The sequence below is a fragment of the Drosophila virilis genome, chromosome X (genome assembly GCF_030788295.1).
Source record: "Drosophila virilis strain 15010-1051.87 chromosome X, Dvir_AGI_RSII-ME, whole genome shotgun sequence".
NCBI lineage: Eukaryota > Metazoa > Arthropoda > Insecta > Diptera > Drosophilidae > Drosophila > Drosophila virilis.
Window position 1 is genome coordinate 29,646,257 of NC_091543.1, and position 25,172 is coordinate 29,671,428.

Below are 25,172 nucleotides of genomic sequence, written 5' to 3' on the forward strand. Positions count from 1 at the left end.
ATCCTGAAAAGGTAAGGGCAATACAGGAGTATCCAGAACCTAAAACACTGTTCGAGGTCAGATCATTTCTAGGCCTCGCAAGTTATTACAGATGTTTTATTAGGGACTTTGCCGCAATAGCAAGACCCATCTCGAACATCTTGAACGGTGAAAATGGAACAGTCAGTAAGCATAGGTCCAGAAATATAAAGGTTCAATTCTCTGAGGTGCAGCAAAGGGCGTTTCAGAAGTTGCGCGATATTTTGTCATCCGAGAATGTAATGCTCAGGTACCCCGATTTTAAGAAGCCATTCGATCTAACAACCGATGCTTCGGCTCACGGCATAGGTGCAGTTTTGTCTCAAGAGGGTCGTCCTATAACAATGATTTCAAGAACATTGAAGGACAGCGAGGTTAACTATGCAACAAATGAGTGAAAGTTATTGGCCATCGTATGGTCACTTGCCAAGTTAAGGCACTATTTGTATGGGGTGAAAGACATTAATATCTTCACTGACCATCAACCCTTGACCTTCGCAGTTTCGGAGTCCAATCCAAATGCGAAGATTAAAAGGTGAAAAGCGCGCATTGACGAGTCTAATGCACGTATCTTCTATTAACCCGGCAAGGACAATCTGGTTGCGGATGCCTTGTCAGGACAGCAGCTCAACGCTGTAAATGAACAAGAGGTTGAGTCCTGCGCAGCAACGATCCACAGTGAGGTATCTCTCACCAACACCATTGAGACAACAGACAAACCCTTGAATTGCTTTCAAAACCAAATAGTGCTAGAAGAGGCGCGTTTCCCCTTAAAACGAAGTTTTATTCTTTTTGGAAATAAGAAACGCTACTTGATCAGCTATACTTGCATCGAATCGCTGCTAGACGAGCTCGAAGATGTAGTTTCACCCAAATGCGTAAATGCTTTCCACTGTAATTTACACACGCTTGCAATGATACAAGATGCATTGGTTCGACGATACCCGGCCACAAAATTCTGGCACTGCAAAAATCGCGTAGTGACGTATTTGCGGTTGGAGAAAGAAGGGAAATCCTCACAGCCGAGCATAATAGGGCCCATAGGTCTGCACAGGAAAATATTAAACAGGTACTCTCGGTGTACTACTTTCCAAAGATGGCAAAAATAGCCAATGAAATAGTACAAAATTGCAAAACATGTGCTTGGGCTAAATATGATAGACACCCCAAAAAACAAGAGCTTGGGGAGACATCGATCCCCTCACATGTAGGAGAGATGTTACACATAGACATTTTCTCCACTGACAGGAAATACTTTCTCACTTGCATCGACAAGTTCTCTAAGTTTGCTATTGTCCAACCGGTCCCTTCAAGAACCATTGTGGATCTGAAGCCAGCTATAATGCAACTAATGAATTTTTTTCCAAAAGCCAGATCCATTTACTGTGACAATGAACCGTCATTGAATTCAGAGACCATCGTGACTATGCTCGCAAACAACTATGGGGTCAGCATTTCAAATGCACCACCATTGCATAGCATCTCGAATGGACAGGTTGAGCGCTTTCACAGCACTCTGTTAGATCTAGCCAGATGCCTAAAGATCGATAAAGGTATAAGTGACACCGTAGAAATCATTTAACTGGCTACAAGTGAATACAATAAGTCGATCTATTCGGTCATCGACAAAAGACCAGTTGACGTGGTTCAGGCGCACCCAAACGAGCCCCAAGAGAACATACAAAACAGGATCAGAGACATCCAGACGGCGCTCAGAGCTAGGGAGAACGCCAGAATAGGGTCTTCGACGTTGGTGACAAAGTTTTGGTCAAGTCCAACCGAAGGCTCAGGAACAAACTCACACCTTTATGTGATGAGAAGGCCGTTGAAGCAGACCTGGGGAGCGAGGTCCTCATTAAAGGGAGGGTGGTCCACAAGGACAACTTGAGGTAATCACCACGAGAATAAGGCCCTTGAAGTTTTTTCTTATAATACCAATCTGTTTAGCCGCTTGGCTCGCTTCTTCCAATTAATTATAAGACTTAGATATTAGCGTGTGCCCTCAGTTTAAGTTCTGGTGGTGGTGGGTTAAACAATATTAAAACACAAAAATAGCTAAAATTCCCATTCCACAGGTTTGAACTAATTCTCATCTTGTCCCAGTCCCTGGCTTCGGCGCGCGTCACCGATTATTCAAACGCTAGGTACATCCCGATAGTGGATGGACGAATCCGGTGTGGGAGGATTTCGTCTACATTAAACACTCGGCGAACCTTTCAGAATATGCACGTGTGGTGGAGGAAACGGTCAGTTTGCTTGACATGTTCCCACAATCTCACATGAAGAAGCTCCTAAAGGTGGACACAGCTCACCTGCAGGACCTGGTGGAAGCGTTAGGCGTACACCATAGGGTGGCTAGAAGTTTGGACTTCCTAGGGTCCATGCTGAAAGTAGTAGCAGGCACTCCGGATGCCAACGATTTAGAAAGAATAAGATTTACAGAGCAATAACCAATACATGAAAAGAATAGACAAATAGAGATTAATTCTAAAGTACAAGACCAAGTTAATAAGCTTACAATTACTGTCAATCAAATTCTCAAGGCCGCGAAAAACACGCAAGTAAACACTGAACACTTGTATGAAACTCTATTGGCTAGAAATAGGATGCTGATGATGGAATTGCAAAATTTAATGCTTGCAATATCATTAGCAAAAGCAAACATTGTAAGCCCGAACATTTTAGACCATATTGACTTGAAATCAGTTTGGCTTGAGGAACCCACCGACACCCCCAAAGCAGAACTTTTGTCCGTTTCGTCCGTTAAGATACTACAATCGAACAACGCTTTATACTTCATTATTAGGTTCCCAAAAGTTAAGTTAGCTTGTAAGAAAATCACAATTTATCCCGTCATTCAGAAAGGTGTAATACTGCGAATAACAGACAACACTGTGGCAGAGTGTGATGGAAACGTTCACGCTCTCGAAAACTGCACCGCATCCCCTGGAGTGACGTTCTGCAGACTCTCAAAGAAAAGCTCATGCGCCAGAGAGCTACACGCCGGGGGGGTGGCTAACTGCGAAACGCAGCCTAGCAACCTGCAGCCAATTACTCAGGTGGACGAAGGGATGCTAATTATCAACGACAAGCTAGCAGAAGTGCAAGTTGATAACGGCCCTAAGACCTGGCTCCAAGGCACACACCTCATTACGTTCGCTGATCGGGCTAACATAAATGGAACTCTTTTCATTAACCATAATAACATCTTGGATAGAATCCCAGGAACGGCGAACTCTCCACTGCTGAACATTACGGCCAGCCGAGATATACTAAGTCTTCCATATCTCCATCTATTGAACGAACGTAATGTGGAAGCAATTCAACAGTTCAGGGAGCAAATCAATGAGGACTGGGCCTACCGAGTTTTGTGCATAGCAGGAGCTATCTGTTGTGCAAAGAGGAAGACTGCAAGGCGGCTGAGAGAGGTGATTGCCGGCATAGGGTCGACCGAGGACGGTCGTAAACTCGAGGGGGGAATAGTTAACACTTAAGAATTGCACCAAAGTAAGAAACTTGCACAATACTTATATTGACCCATTTACGACCAAACACATTCCGCTGACACATGAGTTCAGCGGCCTGACCGCAACGGTCAGCAGCGGTAACCTGACACTTGACTATGCTGCAAGTTTCCGCGTTGTCGCTTATGCTGAGTCGGCTTGCCGACTGTAGCTTTGTAGTTTATAGATCCAAGTTTTAGGTATAATTCCAATTCAATTTTATACCACAATTCAGTTTTGTATTTGACGTTTAAGAATAAACTTGCACTACTCCGGCACGCTGCCGTAAATACCATTTGTTATATATTACAAAAACATTGCTGAGCGACAAGGCCAGTAATTAGCAAAAGAGAGTGGTTTCAAACTCTCCACCATAATCGTCCTAAATATCACTGGACTAAGCACCGCTGGACGAGAGACGGATCAACTATCGCATCGCTGGACCAGCAGATCTGTATAATTTATACATTATATACCGCCACTTTCCCGCTACCAACCCAGAGCTATAAATCAAGGTAATAACCTAACTTCTATAGCACACAATTTCAATGCAATTGACTTTTTGAGAAAACACAAATATTCTATGGTACAATAATATATGATGTAGAAAATTTTATTAAGATCAGTTTAGAAACACACAAAAGCAAATTGTATAAAATTACTGTATTTACGTACATACAACATACTTATGCGCGTTTAGGCATCTATTTTAATTCGTTTTTTATTCAATAAAACTCAATTATTGGTGTAGCTGTTGAGTAGAGGCGGCAACAAGTAGCTCGGTAAGTTGCGAGCTCGAACCCTGCCAAGGGAAATTTTTTTTAAATTTATCTTAATTCTACAAGCGAGCGCGATATGCATTTGGTGTTGGAATAAGAGGGCTCAGGGTATCCCATTGTCGGGAGCTCCCGACTAGAACCTCTTACTTGTTTATTCATTCAGTTGGTCAACAAATTATTTTAATAACATTATCCAAAGATTTAACTGAATTAAAAAACTAACAAGAAAGAAAGGCTATCTTCGGCACGCCGAAGATCTAAAGCCATTGCAGGCCAAACTTTTTCATACTGCTTAAAGTGCTCTGCCCGTATCTAAAAAGCACACGGAAACTAGTCAATGCCGAGTTTGGCCAAGATATCTTGATTAACAAAATGTGTTTTACTCAATTTAATTTTCTACCAATCGTTCCTATGGCAGTTATATGATATAGTGGTCCAATCCATCTGGTTTTGACATATGTGCTGCGTGCAACAGATAGAGGGACTTCTGCACAATGAAGATAGCTTAAAAACTGAGAGACTAGTTCGCTTAGAAACAGACAGACGGGCATGGCTATATCGACTCGGCTGTTGATGCTAATCAAGAATATATATACTTTACGGGGTCGGAGGTGACTTCTTCTATGTGTTACACATTTCACGACAATATTATAATACCCTCTGCATGGGTATAAAAACATTCAAATTTCTGGCTGTCACTTAAGTGTTTTTGCAGCTACGGTAAATTGTTTTGCCGCTCTCTTTTGGGCGATCCCGTTAGATTTAAAACCAAGCGTTTTGGATTGCGATTTGTTGCGTTTGGCTTCAATTTTGTTAAAAGCAAAATGCCAGGAAAAAGAATAATTATAACCATCAGATAGGACGTCGAGTCTCGGAACTGGCTGATATATTGCATTTATCAAAACAAACGATGTACCACATATTAAACAGATCCAATAAGGAAGATAGGCTAGAGGCAAAGCCAGTAAGTGGCCGCCGTGTAAAATTTCTAACCGGCATAAGCAAAATATTTTTAGAAAAATCCTCAACTTTCGCTTAGGGATATTGCTCAAGAGTTCATGGAAGAAACTAATGTTGATGTTTCATATGAAACTGTATATACACGTGCCCATAGGCTAAGTATGAATCTGCAAATTGAAATGAAGTCATTCTGAATAACCAAGCAAATCAGCACTGACGTGATTCTATCTAATTTATGTATATCATCAATGACAACTGAAATTACATTAAGTTCAGGGTATAAACATATGATTTACTTATATAAAAACAGTTTTTATCTTAAACTTATTCCAGCTTTAATGTTATATAAATAAAACATAAAACTAATATAACAACCTTTTTTTCTTAACACCTAATAAACTTTCGATACATATACATACATATTTATTAAATAAGGAACTTAATTGTTTAACTTTTTTCTCCTAATAATTAAGTATGCAAATTAACCGATTAGTGGCTACTAATATTTTTTTTTAAGTGGGAGGCTCAAGACTTCCGATTTATTTGAATTCAAGATTAGGACTAAAGTACAATTGTGAACTTATGCTGCAAGTCAGCTATGGTTATGATAAAGCTTATTCTCTTAAAGCTCAAAAGCTCGCGGTGATCTTATGCTGCGAATCAGCTGTGGGGGTGGCTTGCGTAAGCTAGACTCTTTGAGTCATGTTTACGTTAGCAATTGCGCTCTAGAGACTGGGTCTTTAGTTTTCGTTATGAATTGCGCATGAGAATATGAATCTTTATGTTAAGTGGTTGCGCAGTTATGTTTATGTTAGAGCCGGGAATCTGGATATTTATGTTAGCAGAGCTGCAGCTGTGCGTTAAGTGGACGTAGTGATTGAAACGGGTCTTATAAGTCTGAAAGGGCTAAGTAATTGGGATAGCGACTTATACTGAAATGTTGTTTATGATTGCAATAAGAATTGCTTTGCGGGCTGGGTGATAACTCCTCCTTTTCTTTAAAAGAATCGTCCCCGATTCTAACTGATTTCTTTTTAAAGATTCAATTTGTTCGTTTAATTGGTTTAATATGTCAAACTCTGTTTCTGCAGTTTGAGTGTTATGGTGATTACTTGACGATTTCAATTTCAGTATTTTGAGGGGATTTTGATTTATTAAAAATCTTAAACGCTGCCAAGAAGATTTACCATAGTAAAAATAATAATTAGTATAAATAATAAAAAGGTTATTTTTGAATGATTACTTTCTAATTTTATAACAATTTTTGATAGTATATTTGTATTTTCTAATAAAAGTTCAGTATTATTAGTAAATTGATATTCACTAACTAAGTAGTTTGTGAATTTATTGTGTTTTACATAATTAAGAATTTTTTCTTTTACATTGGTGTAGGTAATATTGTTTATGGTTAATATGGTTTTAAATGTAACAAGGTAAATGCCTGTAAGCCAGGTTTCGTTAATAAAGTTTGTGCCTGATACTAAAATAGCGCCGTCTGTTATAAATTCTATTGGTTTATTTTTTTCGGATAATTTTATACAACTTGTAAATTTTTTATTAAGGAGATTTACAAAACAGTTTGGTTCAAAATTAATGTGGGCAAAACTATTATAAATTTCTCTTTTAAAGTTATCAGGTTAAACGTGTTATTACATTTGGCAATTTTGTCGTTAACGAAAAATTTTCCATCTGTTTGGGATATGGCTTTAGCGTGGTATAACTTACAATTGTAATTAATTGTAGGGTATTTTATAAAAACTATGATTAAGCCTTGGTATGAAATGATCGAAAAAGTGAAATGAAAAAAGATTAGAGTGATATTGAGTGTTTCGTGATTAAATATATTTATCATGTCTTGTTTTTTTAAGATTTTCGGATTTAATATTGCGGCTTTGGAAAATGTGATAGTATCCAGCACATTTTGTAGGTCAAGTGATAACAACTAGAGTCGATATTTTTTCCATAACTAATTCCTTATTAAATTTAATATCTCTTAAAAGATATGTGATTTTAGTGACTTCTTTGAAAATTGCAAAATTGATTTGATTTTGCATATTATTGTTTTGAACAAGTTCATTGATTTTAGTTTGAATAGTTATCATGTTATCATGGTCTGGTGTTCCTGTGATCCATTTAAAAATTGTGTCTAGTTCATTGATACTACGGTTGGCAATTTTGTGAGGTGTAAGTTCAGAAAGGAGTGTTTTGATTAAATTCAATTCCAAGGTTACTTCCCAATCAATTGTATTGTTTTTGTTTTTAAAAATATGTAATTCTTTTTCGAAAATATCGTTATAAAAACTTAGATTAGTAACGTGAAAAACTTCTCCGTATGCTTAGTATAAAAAAAGATTATCTGTATCTTCAAGTAGGTCATCATTTGAATAATTTATAATGTTTGCACCGCAAAACGGCAGTATAACAGATAAGATACATAAAATGTGCATTCTAAAAATACATAAAAATACATAAAAAAAAACCTAAAATAGGTTAGAATTTGATATTGTCTTTGTGAATAATTTGCTTATTTTGACTACATTTCCTAAGTCTTCTTTAACTACCTGTTTTTTAAATCTAGGTTGTAGTTTGTTTCGTTCGCCATGTTTTTTGTCATAATTTATTTCACCTTCTGGGTTTTTTGGTGACCTCTTTTTGTTATGGTACTCTAATATTTTGGCTTGGGCTGATTTTAATTTTTCTGACAACTTTGGGTGTTCTATTTTGTTAAATAATATGTCACATGGTTTTGTTGTCCCGGTGTACGACTTCGGAATGATCCATTATATTAAATTCTTCTTGAATACAACGAGAAATTTCGATAATTGTTGAATGAACTCTTTCTCCCTGACCGTTGCTTAAACTGTGTCTGGGGTCTGCATGATAAATTGCTATACCTGAACGACACATTGACGATTTGAATTGTGTCGAGGAAAACGTAGGTTCGTTGTCCATCATTATGGATTTAGCGAAAGGAAAAGTTTGGATAAATTCCAACACTTTGTTTGCCATATCTGATTTGTCATTGATTTCCTTAATCACTAAAAATTTAGAAAACGCGTCTAGGCATGTCAAGATTGTTAATTTTTGTGCATAAAAAATGTCAATATGTAATTGTTCACCTTCTCTCTCCGGAATAGGGGTTTTAGAAATAGGAATTTGCTTAGGGTTTCTGTTATATTTATTTTTATTACAAATTTCGCAGTAGCGTATGTGTTGCTTAAGGGTTTTAAGGTGTTGGCCAATAGTAGTATTTGAGAATTTGCTTAAGATTTTCTTGGTACTTTTTGTTTTCGATGTCTAGGACAAACTTTCTAGTAAATAAAAATTTGTTATTAAAAGTGTTTTTTAATGAGTTTTGGATTTCGTATAAATCTGCGAGACTGCAATGAACTCCTGTAGTCCGGTTTGGTTGAAGAAATTCTTTAAGTATGATTATTAAATTGTGTACTGTGTCGTATTCTATAATATGTCTTGTTTTGTTGAAAACCTCATATTTTTCATGAATTGTTATGTTGTTTTTAGAAACAAGTAATTGTTGTTTAAATTGGTACAATGGTTTGTGTGTTTCTTCAATTACGCTTTTATAACTACTGCCGGCTGAATGGATAGTTTCATTATCGGACGACGGTTCTTCTTCGGACACGAGATTACTTTCATTGGAAATATGGTTGATCATTACCCTTGATAACGCGTCTGCGACGACATTGGTAGATCCTGGCTTGTAAAATATTTTAGGGGAAAATTCTTCTACGAAAGCATGCCATCTTTTCATTTTTGAGTTAGGGTTTCGTGCAGAAACTGCAAAAGAAAGTGGTTGATGGTCTGTTTGGAATTCTAAATTTGTAACACCATACAAGTAGTTTCTAAGGTTTTTTAATGCCCATACAATGGCGTATAATTCCCTTTCATTTGTGGCGTAATTTCTTTCTATTTTATTTAAGGATTTTGACACAAAGATTGGTTTGTTTTCCTGTGAAAGGACGGCGCCTATGGCGATGTCGGAAGCGTCTGTGGTGAGGACGAACTTTTTTGTATAAACTGGCTGAGTTAGTTCGATGTTTGCAATCAAGTGTGATTTTAAGTTCAAACGCAGAGATTGCTTCTTAGTCTAGAGATATTTCTGTTTTTTTGGACATATGTTTTGAATGCATACCGTTATGTCCCTGTAACTATTTAGTGAGTGGTTTTGCTATAGTCGCGTAGTTTTTTACAAACTTCCTGTAGTAGCCTGTTAAGCCAAGAAAACCTCGTAATTTGCTTAAATTATAAGGAGGAGGGTATTTCATAATTGATTCTATTTTTTTCGGATCAGTTTTAATGATATTGTATGATACTATGTATCCTACAAATTCTATTTCTTTTCTAAAGAATTTAGATTTTTCCAAGGATATTTTCATGTTTGCTTTGAATAGAATTTCAATGATTTCTTGTAAATCGTAAAAATGTTGTTCCCGGGTATTTGAAAAAACTTTTATGTCGTCCATATAAATGTGACAAGTTTTTCCGATTTTTTCACGTAATATATTGTCCATTGCTCTCTGATAGATGACTGGCGCGTTCGCAAGCCCATAAATTCATATTTTCCATTGTTAATGGAAAAAGCTGTTTTTTCAATGTCTTTTTTTTATTAGAATCTGATGAAATCCCGATTCTAAGTCAATTGTCGAAAACATTTTGGCTTTGCCTAGGTTGGATAGAATGTCTGAAGGATCAGGCATTGGATACCTATCGGGGATTGTATCGTTATTCAGTTTCTTAAAATCCATTACCAATCGATTCTTAGGCGTTCCATCTTCATTAAAACCTTTTTTCCCTACTACCCATACCGGGGCATTATAAGGACTTCTGCTGTGGCTTATTATATTTTCATTTAACATCCTGTTTATTTCCTGACTAAAAAAATTGTTAGCTGGATGAGGATAAGGATATTGTTTACTGTAAATTGCATTTTCGTTTAATGTTCTTATCTCTCCTCTAATATCTGCTCTAAAAGGGAGACATGTTTGAATCGGAGAATGCTTTGTTTCTATTTGTTTAACGACTTGTTGCTCAAGGATATTCAAATTATCCATTTCACTAATAGAATGATTTATTTTGCATAAAGAAGAACTTGTTGTAGAGGATACCGACATATTTCGACGTCTGCTCTTTTTGAGTATTAATTTCTTTAGCTTTCCTTCATTAAGAATATCGTCAACTTTAGTTTTTTCGATATGTGGGTTATCAGCGTCACTTAAAGACGATGATTCTGTATCGGATACATTAAATAAAGAAAATGACTTACATTTCCCACTTCAAATACGTTCAAATACGAAGCAACGTTATAGGCTTCGTCTGAACTTTTTAAATGGCCAACCGTTTCTTGGACATTTTTTGTAAAATTAATATTTTCCTTTTTGTTATTATAAAACAAAGTTCCCTTTGACAAGTCGATTACTGCCTTAATCTCCTTCAGTAGATTATAGCCGACTAATAGATCTGCGTCTAGATTATTAATTTCATTAAATCTGTGGCGTTTGCCAAATATGTTTATGTTATGAAAATGAATTATGATACTGTAGCCATTTACAGTTTTAATTCCTTTTTTTATAACTAATTCTTCTGCGTTATCGTATATACCCTCTTTTATATAACATGTGGTGGCACCGGTGTCAATAAATATTTTTAAAATTTTATATATTTTTTTGTCTATTCTGAAAATGTAGGGGAGTTCTCCCCCTCTTCTTCTAAAAAATAATCTTCCTCGAGGTTATTGATACGCATGAGTTTGTTAGGTTGCTGAACCGAAGGGGGAACGATTTCCCGTTTCTTTGGTTGAGCCGAATTTCGATTTTGGGGATACGGATAAGGTGTATTCTGTAGCTGTATGGATTTGTCTATATCCATGGGCTCCGGTGGAGGTTGAGGAGTCTTTTTTCTTTGCGCAAAAATTTGATTTGGAACTTGATTGAACCTTAAGTGATTGTTATATCTTTTTTTAGGTTGTTTTGGGGATTCAGCTTTCTTTTGCTGATTGTTATACCCTGGGTTTAGATTGTTACGTTGATGGGTATTTCCGAAATGGTGGTAAGCGAAGTTAGCCCTTTGGTAATTCGCTTTCACTTTCTGAGCATTTGCAGAGCCTTAGGCAAATTTTAAGGGAGAACAAAACTTCTGATAAAGAACCGTTAAGACCTGTGATGGAGATTCTTAAAGCGTTGTCTCTGTTTTTCTTATTAATTTCCGTAATGATGTGGGCTTTGTCACCATACGTCATAATAGTTTTGGTTATCAAAAGGGTTAGTTTTTTATTAACTTATTTATTGTAGTATTAGAGAACGAATAAGTTACCCTGTCGTAAAATACTTAACTCCTGTTCTATTATATAGATTGGTCGTCTATCACTGTAGGTGAAATCCAACCTTGCACGTATAGATTCAAAATTAAGAACGGCACCGTGATTAGTCATGATGACATTAGCTTTACCTGTTATTTTATTTCTAAATGTTGTTAAAGCACCTACGTACTTTCACCTTCCTTCTTTATACATTCGCATGGCACAGCAAGCGGCGGTATGGACTTGATAACATCAAAAGATTCATCGCAACGAATAAGGTCATTTATTTCAGTAATCTTATATTCTTGTTCATTATTAGATGAGAGAATGATTTGTAACTTCAATTCTGCAATTTACTCTTGAAGCGCTCTGGTCTGAGTTGCAATCAACGGAGCTACCAAATCAGCTGTCAAGTTATTATTGCTAGCCATTTTTAAATTTTGAAAATCTTCAATTAAACTTTCTATATGGTTATCCAGCTTATAACACTTCTAACAAATGCTTACACAAATTTAAACTCTCATTACTTAAGTTAAAAAATTTCTTTTTAAAGTAAGTGATGATGGTTCATGTAAAAGGTCTTTCTTTAAGGGTGTTTATAGATATGTCGTTTCTTCCTTCCTTCCTTCCTTCTGGGTTTTAGGGTCTTCTTTTATGGGGGTCTCAGGTTGACGTGATATTTTTGTATTTGCTTAAAAGTTTTTTATTGGTGAAAAAATGTTTGTTGGCGAAAATATTTGTTTTGCTTCTTTGATCGATAAGTTTTTTGTAATGTTTTCATTTAACTTGAATGAGAAAATTTGATTTCACTTTTAAGTCTTGGGAACAATCAATATTTCCAGCTCAGGGTATTTTCACTACTCTTTAAGTTTTCAGAAACAGGGTATTTCCGTTCGTCGGAAATTTAATGTTTAATGTTTCTTTTAGAATCACTCGCTATTTTCGTTCTTAGAAAATTTTTAATGCTCTTTTGAGACAATCTTGGACTGGTAAATCGTCACTTTTGCTCACTCGCGAATCACTAAGGATTTTGTTTCTTTTAATTATCCTTTTTGTGTGTTTATAATCGTGAGCCCCACGTTGGGCGCCAATTAACCGATTAATGGCTACTAATTGGAAAAAAATATTTTTTAAGTGGGAGGCTGAAGACTTCCGATTTATTTGAATCCAAGATTAGAACTAACGTACAATAGTGAACTTATGCTGCAAGTCAGCTATGGTTATGATAAAGCTTATTCTCTTAAAGCTCAAAGGCTCGCGGTGATCTTATACTGCGAGTCATGCTTACGTTAGCAATTGCGCTCTAGAGACTGGGTCTTTAGTTGTTTAATGGAAATTATGGTGACTTTGTTCTCTATGTAATTGTAAGCTGCATGATCTCGATATCAAGTTTTGGCGAAACTAGTCACATTATACATTGCAGAAAATCGTCTGGTGCTGTTACGCGCACGCTGCTATCATTTTTCCAATATATATGGTAAGAGCGACTAGCAAATGATGAAAGCGATAAAGGATGCGAAGCAACGAGCTATTGAGTCTTAACTTTAATAATAATAAAGAAAAATAAAAAACTGTAAATGAGTTTTTTCTAAGCGGAGATTTATCTAAAAGGTGTTAAAGTTTAATTTGATTTATTTTAGACAATACCTAGGTTAGTAATTTTCAAAGATGTGAAATTGCTTGTGGGCAACCTTGGGCCATAGTGGTAATAAATATATTTGTACTTAGATATGAGACCGAAACAGAAGGGCTTGTCAAATGAATATATTGAGAGGATTATTAACTTCGATTGGGATGCCTCTACTGACGAAGAAAGTGGTAATGAGATGGATGATATGTCTGCAGTGCTGGAGAAGAATTTGGAAGAGATCGTGGAAAGAGGAGAAACTATCGAGATTGGCCTTCTTGAAAATATGATTGCTGAAGAATGTGAGCTGGAACCGAGTGTTGATGCTGGTAATAGCTTGACGCCAGTAGAATATTTTTCAGGTTTTTTGCTAGCCAAGTTATTGATTTGATCACAATGCAAACTGATTTGTATGGGCTGCAAGAACACGGCATAGAGCTTAAGTGTACTGGAGCAGATATCAAACGTTACATTGGTATTTTGTTATACTTGTGTGTTATTAAATTGCCACAATTTAAAATGGCATGTGAAAAAAATTTAAAGCTTACCACTATAACTGATTCAATGCCACGCGGAAGATTTGAAAAAATTAAGCAATGTTTGCACTTCAACGAGAATTCTAAACAATGCAAAAAAGGATATTTGAGCTATGACAAGCTGTACAAGATACGCCCTTTACTAAACATTCTCAAAATTAATTTTGGTAAACTACCTCAAGAAGAACATCAAAGTGTTGATGAGCAAATCATTGCGTTCAAAGGTCGATCGTCATTTATGCAATACAACCCAGCTAAACCTCACAAATGGGGTCTGAAAATGTTTACGCGGGCTGGAACATCTGGATTAGTTTACGACTTTACGCTGTATGTTGGTGAAGGCACCTGTCCTTCTTATGGTTTGGGAATATCTTCGGATGTAGTCTTGTATTTGGCAAAAGGTCTTCTCAAGGACAAACACTTTAACCCTTTCGACCCCAACTTTTTCCGGATGAATGAACATTTTTTTTTACTTTTCATCTTTTTGTACTTATTTTACAAGTATTTGACCAAAATTTAAGGTTGCCACGCCCATCGGTTTGGGCGCTACAGAAAGTTGCTTGTGAGTAACGTTGGGCCATAGTGGTATATATATAAAAAAATTGTGTTCTTGGAAAAAGCTTAAAATTAATTTTATTTATTTTAGTAAATTAGTTATGAAAAGAAATAAAACAGTTTTTATTGTTATTACAGCAAAGATGTTCCTGTCTTGCACAATCTGCAACGCCCTTTTTCACCCAAATACTACCCAATGTTCCATTTTATCGTAACGCCATGAGTCTGGAGGATTCGGCTGGACCCTGTACTTTTTTGACTGGGGCGAAGACACACTGCTTGATGGGGAGCCCAAGGGTGTTATCGAGCTTTCCTTTTCTGCATTCAATGGTCGCCCTCTCTTTTTTGCCAACGAAGTAGTGGCAGTACATTGTAAAAGCTCCTGAGCAACTTCCATTTGAAATAGTATGAGAGGAATATGCTTCTGTCCCGGGTTTATCATATAGTAGCCACGCCTTTGTAATGGATGTTCCCAAGCACCAACAAAAGATTCTAATATACCACTTTCTTGAACGGTGGTTGACCTTGTAGAGCTCCATGAGCATGCCTGCCAAATCTACTCCTCCCATACTCTTATTGTAAGAAGCAACAATCGCAGGCCTTTCAACATCAATATAAGCCTTTGCTTTTGGATTCCAACGTTTGCATATCCCAACAGGTTGATGGGCTTCACATGAGGATATAAGTTGAAGTGGCTTATTGTCAAACCATTTTACACATACCAGATTGTTATTGATTTCAGTTTTAATATCGAAAGACCCTCTTCCACGCTTTCTTAACTCTGCGTCCGAAAGTAGTTGGCAATTACTTATGCGATTTTTACGTACAGTACCTGTTGCAAATATGCCCATTTCCTTTAACGAAATAAGAAGGCTTACTGACGTAAACCAGTTATCAAAATAAAGCTTAAGAGATAATAGCTGAGGACTTGTGATAGAAGCATGGGCAATTGACGATGAATCAGCAGGCGCAGTCAGGCAAAATATAATTACTTACATGCGACAGGAAATGATGCTTCGCTTCATAGGTGCGACGGCATCAGCGATCTGTAATGCCCGAAAGATTGGCTTGAATTGGGTGGCATCTTCCTTAGTGCCATAGTAAATCCACCTGTCACCCATCGCTTATATCCTAATAAACCAAATGTCCATTACTAATTAAACCTATTCTTCATTATTATTTTTATACCCTGAACCCATTTAAAATAGGTATAATGGTATATTGTAGGCAGAAGGCAGAAGGAAGCATCTCCGACGCCATAAAGTATATATATTCTTGATCAGCACCAATAGCCGAGTCGATCTAGTCATGTCTGTCTAACCGTCTGTTTAACCGTCCGTCCGTATGTATGAACGCAAGGATCTCAGAACCTATAAGAGCTAGAGACTTGAAATTTCAGATATAGGTGCTCCTAGTGTCCGCGCAGATCAAGTTTGTGTCTGATAATCGATAACTTACTCCGTTCCAAGCAATCGATAAAAATTGATATCGATATCCTGTTTTTAGGGCAATTTAGGTAAATAATAAGAGATAGAGTCACCAAACATGATATGCTGCTTCTAGAATATTATATATATGTCAGGAATCTTTCATTTTATACCTACCGCCACCTCCCCGCTACCACCATAGAGCTATAAATCAAGTTAATAATCCAACTTTTATTGCCAACCAATTTAAACCACAATTTAACTGCAATTGACTTTTTCAGAATACAAAAATATTCTATGGTAAAATAAGAAAAATTGTACAAATTTCATAAAGATCGGTTAAGAAAAAACCAGAGGTTTATGCAACTGCGCAATTGAATGGGGCAGAAGTTTTAAAAATTTCTGTATACATGTACACACACACATTCATGCGGGTCTGCTTCGCATTCCAACAGCATGGTAATTGCGACATTTTTCTGTAATACTATTTTAGTTCCTTTTTTATCATAAGTTCTTAATTACTGGTGTGGCTGCTGAGTAGAGGCATAGCAAGTGGTGCGGTCGCGAGTTCGAGCCCTACCGGGGAAAGAATTTTTTTTCCTGGTGTGGCTGTTAAGTAGAGTTGACAGCAAGTACTGCTGTCAGTTGCGATTTCGAACCCTGCCAAGAGAACTTTTTTTTTTAATTTATTTGATATGGGAATAAGAGTGTTCAGGGTATTTCCTAGTCGGGAGCTCCCGACTAGAACCTCTTACTTGTTTTGTTTTTTCCAGTGATTGAATTTAACACAATCGAAGATACTGCAGCTTTTTGTTATCTGCTAACTCCGGATGAGAAGCTTTCATAGTTGTAAACATCGAAACGGCAAATTCGTCAAAGTCCTTACGCAATTGGCTACCAATTCCATCAAAATTTAATTTTTCTAGGCTCATACCAATGAGAACTTTCAAATGAGGCCGCTCGATTTGCTTCAGCCTTATACTAAGACCGAACTCATCAACTGCACTAAGAGTCGAATTAGTTACCACATTTTGCAGTGGTTGCAAATTACAAGTGTGTTGAGAGCTTGATAGAACTGGCTTATTCTTTCAAATCCCAGGTTTTATATACGAACAGACTATCTTATTTAAGCTCGGCTAACGATGCATTAGCGGCAGCAGCGGTCATAAACTATTGTTTTTAATTGGGATATTTTTCTAACTCTTGCTACTTATGTTTCTAGCATCACATTTCTTAGCGTAAGTCACTTTACAATTTTTAGCGACCACGTGTGTGTTATCAATTTTTAAGCTGCTGCTTGCAGTTAAGTGCACTATGGTGTGGTACAATTATACCGAGGGTCTAAGTGAGACTCGGTGTAACGTATTCCTGTGTGAACAGCAAACTTTCATAAATTAAAATGGCTTTGCGAAAAAAAAAAAAAAAATATACAAAAGAAATCCGCAGAGGGCACTGCACTATGGGCGTTTTTTGCGGTAGGCATTTCCACCGTTGATCGAAAGTGTGCCCAAAACTAGTTAAGTACATAACAATGGTGATCGGTATTACATGTAAACCAATCTAAAACAATACCTGTATGAACTTCGGCGAACGCAATGATCAAGCTATTTAAAAATTCGGCGGCAATAGCTTGTTCATTAGTAACGCAGGAAAGGCAATTAAGCTTCGAGTGACAAAAAGAATGACCAAAGCGATAACCACCGCTTATCAAAATTAATCATTCACGTCGCGTTTGCGGGATTATTATTGACTATTGATCCGCCTTGGTGGTTAATAAAAGATGGGAGCGGTTACGGAATGAGTCGTTTATTATACCGAGTAGATGTACTCTGGTGTTTATCTAAATCGAAATTAAATGTAAAGACAATCGATTCTTAGAGCTAGAGTCGGCGGAGCCAACTTCCGTGTCTGCTATAGCGGTGAGCTAGCGCCTCGTGTGGGGTCTCATAAGGTTGCTGACCAATAAGGTTGCTGACCGATATGACGCAGTGCATCAGCATAAAAGGCCAAGAGACCGAACTGGAGTTCGTCGGCCACGCCTACCCAGTTGGACTGCGGATTATTACATATTAACTAAGTACCATAAGCCGCTCAAAACCGAAATGCTACGGTGTCGAACTTTTTACAAAAGAAATTCACGTCGGTGTCACCAAAATACTTCGCTTTCGGGATTTTTTAAAATCTTTTAATAATAGAAATAATTAAACTATTTAATTTCATATCTTTTTGATTTCCTTGTTTATTTGCTGCAAACTACAAGAAGTAGGCAGACCCGAAAGAGCCTATTCTATTTTATAAATGAATAATAATTTTTGCGGTAACAAAAAAAATTTGAGAACTATGCTGTCGGTTGATACGTTCTAAATGCATGAAGCGAAAGATTTTAACGAGCTCGCTGTATCGAGCATCGAGGCCTTAGCGTAAGCTAACGCAAGGGCAACCAATTTATTTAAGAGAGAAGAATTCCCAATCCATGCAAACAATGATAAGGGATATTCAAGGATAGCAGTTTCTTCGCAGAGTAACGTTATAAGTAAGATGCCCCACTCTTATCAATTGCGATGATGCTTCAGCTGTTTCCTATTTGAACCCAGCCACTGTCTCTTCTACCTTAACCTCTCTAGTTGCGCCTCTTGCGCCTTCGTAATTTTGCCTCTTACTTTCTCCCTTATTTTTTTTTATCTGTAAACGCATGTATTATCTTATCGGCTCTTATCGCGGTTGCGCACCTATAACATCGATGCGGAGTTAATATTAATACCCTGAACCCATTACAAATGGATAAAAGGAGAATAATGTATTAGTACAATTGTATTTTACAGGCAGAAGGAAGCATCTTCGACGACCATAAAATATACATATTCTTGACCAGCACCAATAGTCGAACTTACCATGTCCGTCTGCCTGTCCGTTTGTGCCTCCGTTCGTCCGCCCGCCCGTATGTATGAACGCAGGGATCTATCGCCATTTTCCCCCCTCTCCGTACACACAACCAATTGGAACTACTCATAGTTTAAGGCATAACTTTAATGCAGTCGACATTTTGAGAATATAAGAGACAATAAGAGCTCCTTTTGAACATTTTAACAAGATCGGTTAAGAAACACAGAAGCAATTAAAGGAATTGTAATAGTTTCTGTATATATGAGATTGCTTTGCAGTTGCGTTTGAATTTGATTAGTACTGTGTGCGTGTGCTGTTCTTTTATATGTCGCATCGACAGTGAATTGTTGGTATTGCTATCGAGTAAAGGAGGTAGCAAGTAGTGTGATGTTAAACGGGTTCTAGTCTGATCAGGACTTTTTTTAACTGCTAACCCTAAGGAGATCGTAGCACAAGCTGCACAACTTCCTGATTCCTAAAACATTTGATAGGCTTCTCAGTGATTTCGACTTTGTAGGTCAAACCTCAATTTATAGGCATTAACATTTTGACAGGATAATGCATTCGCGAGGTTGGTATCTTTGCTTGGCTTATAATGGATCTTCCAACTATGCTCATTAATGGAGGCCTTCCACAATTTAAGCTTGGGGTTTGTATTCTTATCGGACATGGAAAAGGTGAGCGACTCATTCAAAAATTATGTTTTTAGCCATATACAGATATTTCTGAAACTTGCCTAATGCCCATACAATAGCTAGAGTTCCCTCTCATTGGTTGTAAGTCTCTCTATTTTTCAAGAATCTTAAAATCAGCGTTATAGACCTTTCAAAGGATTTTTTAATGTTTTAATTCTCTGTGTTATTTTGACTCTTAATATGTTGCTGAGTGGCCGCGTGGGACTCTCCTTAAAGAATTTGGGCTTGTCGCTCGCTATGACATCATCGACAAAGATGTTACATATTTTGCTGATCTGATCTGGCAAGATATTAGTGATTGACTTCTGAAAAATGCGGTGGGCAGACAACAAAACTATTATTTCTTCCTGTTCACAAAAATTTAAGTATTCCGCGATTCTATCGAGAAATCTAGATTTTAGAGTTCACCTTTCCCATGTTCGCTGGAACCATAAGAATGCTTGGCATGGGTATATAATATTTGGTATCTATCGGATATATTTAGTTTGCTCATTCAGCTTCCTGGCTTATGCCATTTTTTGTCTACAACACACGTTGGACTATTATATGGAGACCTTAAAGGTCGAATGATTCGGTTTTTGAAGATATCTTCAGTCTGTTGTTCAGTGAATAGTAGCAATTTGCCCTGACAAATTGAACGAGTCATCGTAACAAGTCTTATCACCATGTCCTCTACTGCGGCCGCGGCATTATCTGCATTGTTTGCTGTTAAAATATAAGCTAGTATGGGTATATGACCATTGGTTCTGAGATTTCTCCTTCCCTATCGCCTGATCTTGAATTTTCCTTGCTTTGATGCTATCCATTTAGGTCTTTCCTTTCAACAAAGTGATGGTTCCCTTTTGCTCCTCTCGCGCTGATGTCCCTTTCCTTGCCTTTCGTTCGGACGACTTCGGTGCTTACTGCCACCGTTACTGCCTGCTGCTTGAATATTTTCTTTAACAACTTTGGTGTAAGTGGCTGCAAATGCACTTTTTTCAATGCTTGTTTATGCTTCTTAAGGTAAAATAAGTTTTATCAGCATAAGCGCAATCTAATCTGGCTGATATTGCATTGAAATTAATCACTATATTATGAGACCCAAGCAAAGCTATTGCTACTCGCCTAACTCCATTTCGTAAAATGGTAACAGCAAGCTAATATGTAATGCGTACCGTAATATGATTTAAATATTTTATATACGTCTCCGGCTAACTGCCGCTATGACACATATTTATCCTTGTCAGCATTCGAATTCGGAAACAGATTTTCTTATATATTTGATAAGCTTTCACCTGAGACGCTTCTACTCGCAAGCTTCTGATCTGACCTCTCACTGACCTCTGACTTAAATTTCGCAGCAAATTCAACTAATGCACTTTAAAGCAGTGCTCGCGCACAATGCACATCCATTTTATGTTCTGTTTGAAGACTGTTTTCGGAATGTAGGCACGAACACAACGTCACTAACGTATTCTTTGCTAACTTTTCTAGTTTTTACAACTTTAATTCCTTGTTAATTGCGTTATAAATACTTAGCTGAATACGCACGGTCGGCAGTTTAACACTGTTGCCACTGTTTAAATTTAAGCATGCGTCTAATACGAGGGAATTGGAAACAAAATTTTATTTACGCAGTCACTTTGCTTTTGTATATTTATTGACAGCCAAACAATTATTATTATTATTCTTATTATTTTTGGCACCGCTAGAGAAGTATATTTTTGGGGAATTGTTTTCACCTAAAAATCCAAATATAATCTGAATGTAAGCTTAAGGTTTCTGAAAGCTATAGCCGCCGCGGCTGGCGAAGCGCATGCAAGAGTCCGATGCTTACGACCATATAGTTTCAGAAAGAGCACAAGAAATAGAAGATAAGTCCGAGTACGAAGGTGATATTCATTTTGAAGCTAAATCGAAATGCGGGATAATGGTAAAATTCTTAGTCGACACGGACTCGTCCAATAATTACATCAGCAATCGTAGTCCCTGTAGATTCCATCCATGTGTAGTAGACATCATCCGAGCAACGGAGATCCAGCCCATATATTCAAAACTATATCCATTGTCAATGGGAGTAGCCGACTTCGTAGCTCGTGAAACAGAAGACCTTCTGCGAACGGCATTATCAGAGAGACACGATCCCCATATAATAATCTAATATCGACAAAATGGGAACAGATGAGTTGGGTAGTAAAAAAAGCGGATGGTTAAAGACTAAACGAAAAAACTATTCCAGACAAGTACCAGCTGCCGGACATTTTGATGGTTTCACAACACTGGTCATTTTCTCTGAAAACACGACAGATCACGCCAAACATGTCGAGCGGGTCTTAAAAAGTCTGATCAATGCAAACATGAGAGTGTCTCACAAAAAGATATTAAGACTACCATGGAATTCTTAGGTATGTTGTAATGACGAAGGCATAAGAACGGATGCCGAAAGGGTCAAGGACATAAAGGAGTACGTTGAGCCGAAAACTGTGCTAGAGCTCAGGTCATGTATGAACGCAAGGATCTCAGAACATATAAGAGCTAGACACTTAAAATGTTATCTGTAGGTCCTCCTAGTGCCCGCGCAGATCGAGTTTTTTTCGATAATCGATTACTTACTCCTCTTCTAAGCAATCGATATTGAAATCATATATTTTGAAGAAGTTTGGTAAATAATAAGAGCTAGAGGCAACAAACTGCACGTGTTGCTTCTTTAATAGTATATAAATTATAATTTTAATGAGATTTTTGATTATTTTATTATTTGGCTAACACAAATTTAATTTATGTTATATGGTTTATAAAACACTAGGCCGCTACGCCGTAGAGAGTGAGTAAATTTGCCTCAGTGAAAGCCGGATTAAAAACTAAATTTACAAAAGATTGATCAAAATTACCGAAGCTATTGTGGGCCTTTTTTCACAACGGCCGCTTAAATGCTTAGCTTGCGCCTAGTGCTCTGCCGTCGTGCAAAAACATCCGGCCCAGAGCTATGTCAACATCTGTGGTTGGTGTTATATTGCATTTTGCTGTTACCTCGTAAGAACATCTGGCCCAGTTGGCCTCTTTTAATTGCTTCCCTTTTTAGTTAAGGCCGATCACCTTCTTAATCTCCTTGGCCAATGTCATGTTTTTGGTGAACCGACGGTAGGTTACTCCGATGCAAATTATGGTGCAACACACTGCACCCAACAAGAAGGCTATTGCCGCGATGCCGGGGAACTGACTCTAGACGTTGTTGCGCTTGAAGTACTTAATTTCGTTGATCAGAGCCAAATTATTGAACGTGATTAGATTCGCTCCGTGAACCCAAGTCTCAGTACCGTTGTTAGTGCAAACTTTAGCAGGCCAGTTATTGATGATGATGATGATGAGTTCCGTCATCGACCCATGTGATCGGGTCTAAGTGACTGGGCTATATTTGGCAGTTTGCCAGGCTACCAGCATGCAGCTCTCTAGCACAGGAACTGGTCGGTAAAAGTTGACAATAGGTTCCTTCCGGCGTGGAAGTGCAATTCTTAAGGGCAAGCACTTGATCTCCGCACTCAGCTATAGTGTTGTTGTTAATTTGTAGCACAGCATTTTCATGTGAAACTGGATACAGCATCACCTTTCGGCAAGCCATTTTAATTTTCGGGAACTTAATGATAAAGTGAAGGGCCTTAACAGATTGTAATACTCTCACGGACGCAAGCTATTGAAGTACCTGTGGGTTCATTGATCCAAACAGATTTCAAATCTGCGTGATCTAATATATTTGGGCTTATGATATTAATTTTTGCAAGGGTAACATCGAGCATCAAATTCTGCATTTCCATCAGCAACATTCTATTCCGAGCTAAAAGAGTTTCGTATGAATGTCCGGAATCTATCTGTTTCTTTTCTGCAGCTTTAAGTAATGTATTGACACTTGTAGTGAGTTGATTGATTTGTTCCTGAACTTTTGTGTTGATCACCAACTGTAACTCAGTGAATGTGATCTTCTCGAAGTCACTGGCGTCAGGTGTTTCCGCAACTACTTTGAGGGCTGTGCCCAATAAATCTAAACTTCTTGCCACCCTGTGGTTCACGCTAAGAGCTTCTAACAGATCTCTGAGGTAAAACGCATCTACGCTTAGAAGCTTTCTTATGTGTGATTGCGGAAACATTTCACACAGCTCTATTGTTTCGTTTACCATTTTCTCGTACTCAGAAATGTTTGCTGCGTGCCTGACGAAATTAAATCCCCCCCAGACCAGAACCTGGCCCCAACAATGGGAATATACTTGGCGTGCCGCGCTTGCAAAAAAGAGAAATAACAGAAACCCGAACCTGCGGAAGATAGACAAAACGGACTATAACTATAAACTATAACTACGTGCCTTTCTTAAGGTAATGCCAAGTGGCGTAAATATTAAAACTTAAAGGTGAAGCCTTGTCGCTCAAATGTTGAAACTTATTATTAATTCAAGATGCATAGAATCGAGATTTTTTCCAGCTCTCGCCCTACTTAAGGTTGTCCTTGTGGACCACCCTCCCTCCAATGAGAACGGTCGTGCCAAGGTCTGCCTTGGTTCGTTCTTCACATAAGGGCCTGTGTTTATTGCCAAGCCTGCGGTTTCTTTTTACTAGTGCTTTTTCGCCTACTTCAAAGACTCTGTTCAGTCGCTGGTCGTTCAACCTAGCCCGGAGCGCATCTTGTGGACTTCTTAACTTTGCTAATATTTCCCCCTTCAGGTTCGCCTGAGGGCACATGGAGCATCAACAGGTCTCCAGGAATCAGTATTCAGCTCGTCAAGACCGTTGAGGTGTTGTCGGTAGTGAAGTAGCTTGCTAAGGGACCAAACTATAGCCAAAAGTTCCCGCTCGTTGGTGGCGTAGTTCACCTCCGGGGGTTTCAATGTTCTTCAATGTTTCGTGGTGCCGTGTATAGAATGGGTAGAGGAGGAAGAATTTACTGGGCATACATCTTTTAGATTTTTATGTGGCCTGATATAATTCTTGGAAGCGCCCATGTTGATGAGATGTCATCTGAATCCCTGCTACTCTTCTACTGATGTAGGACAGCAGGGAGCTTCCCCTAAAAAATTGAATGTGTCTGAGTCATATCCGCTACCATTGTCGTCGGCAATTTGCTGTTCTGCTGCTGCTGCAGAGCTAGCATACGAACCTGAATCTTGATCAGGCTCGTGAGCTGTGTGATTGGCTCTTTGCCTCCTCTGTACGCTTAAACGCCCAGACGTGGCCGTTCTTTTCTAGGCTTGAGGAGCGCTAGAGTTAACGTAGGCTGGTGCTTGCGATGGTTGTAGAATTTTTGACACAGATGGATCGACGTCCATTGGCTCATGTGACCCGACCCCTTTGTTCCACCTGCCACTCTGTTGCTCAAATTGACCCCTATCTTACTGACGGACCTGCGGCCTCGGGGTCACTTTTCGTTCCCTATATTCTTCTCCTTCAGCGAAGCTAGTGGCAAAGGCGTACCTCTAGAGCTAGAGCTAGGGCCGACGGTAAGTCCTTAGGCTTTGCCGCGAACAGGACGTCCGTCAGGCTACGCTTGAAGCCTGAGACAAAAACACGCAACGCATCATCTCGAAACTTCGTACAGAGCCCTTGTGCCATCTTGGTTCGTAGGAGATTCGTTGATCTTATTGATGAGAAGAGTAAACTTTTTCTCAACCTCGTCCTAGTATTGTAAAATTGTCAATGAGCTTTGTCTTAGGGTGCTCATCTCTTGCTCTATGACGTGAATGCCTCTCTTATCCCTGTATGTGAAATCGAGAGGGTTTATTATGGCATCAAAATTCATTACTGTGCGAAACTGACCCAAAACGCCGTCAGCTGCCCCTCTAATTTTGCTCTTAATAATAATGACCGGCTGGTAGTGTCGTGATTTGCCGTCGTATGGCTTGTAAATTGTA

At 38.1% G+C, this 25,172-nt stretch overlaps 1 protein-coding gene and 1 long non-coding RNA gene across 17 annotated transcripts in view; one reads left to right on the top strand and one right to left on the bottom strand.

Annotated features, from left to right (window-relative positions):
• dpr8 (defective proboscis extension response 8) overlaps window positions 1-25,172 on the bottom strand; it is a 402,477-nt gene that overhangs the window by 219,031 nt on the left and 158,274 nt on the right. The window lies entirely within an intron of this gene.
• On the top strand, window positions 20,916-21,968 carry LOC116651847 (uncharacterized). The gene is made up of 3 exons (XR_004304853.2): window positions 20,916-21,211; window positions 21,265-21,463; window positions 21,518-21,968. It is a non-coding gene; the product is annotated as an uncharacterized lncRNA (long non-coding RNA).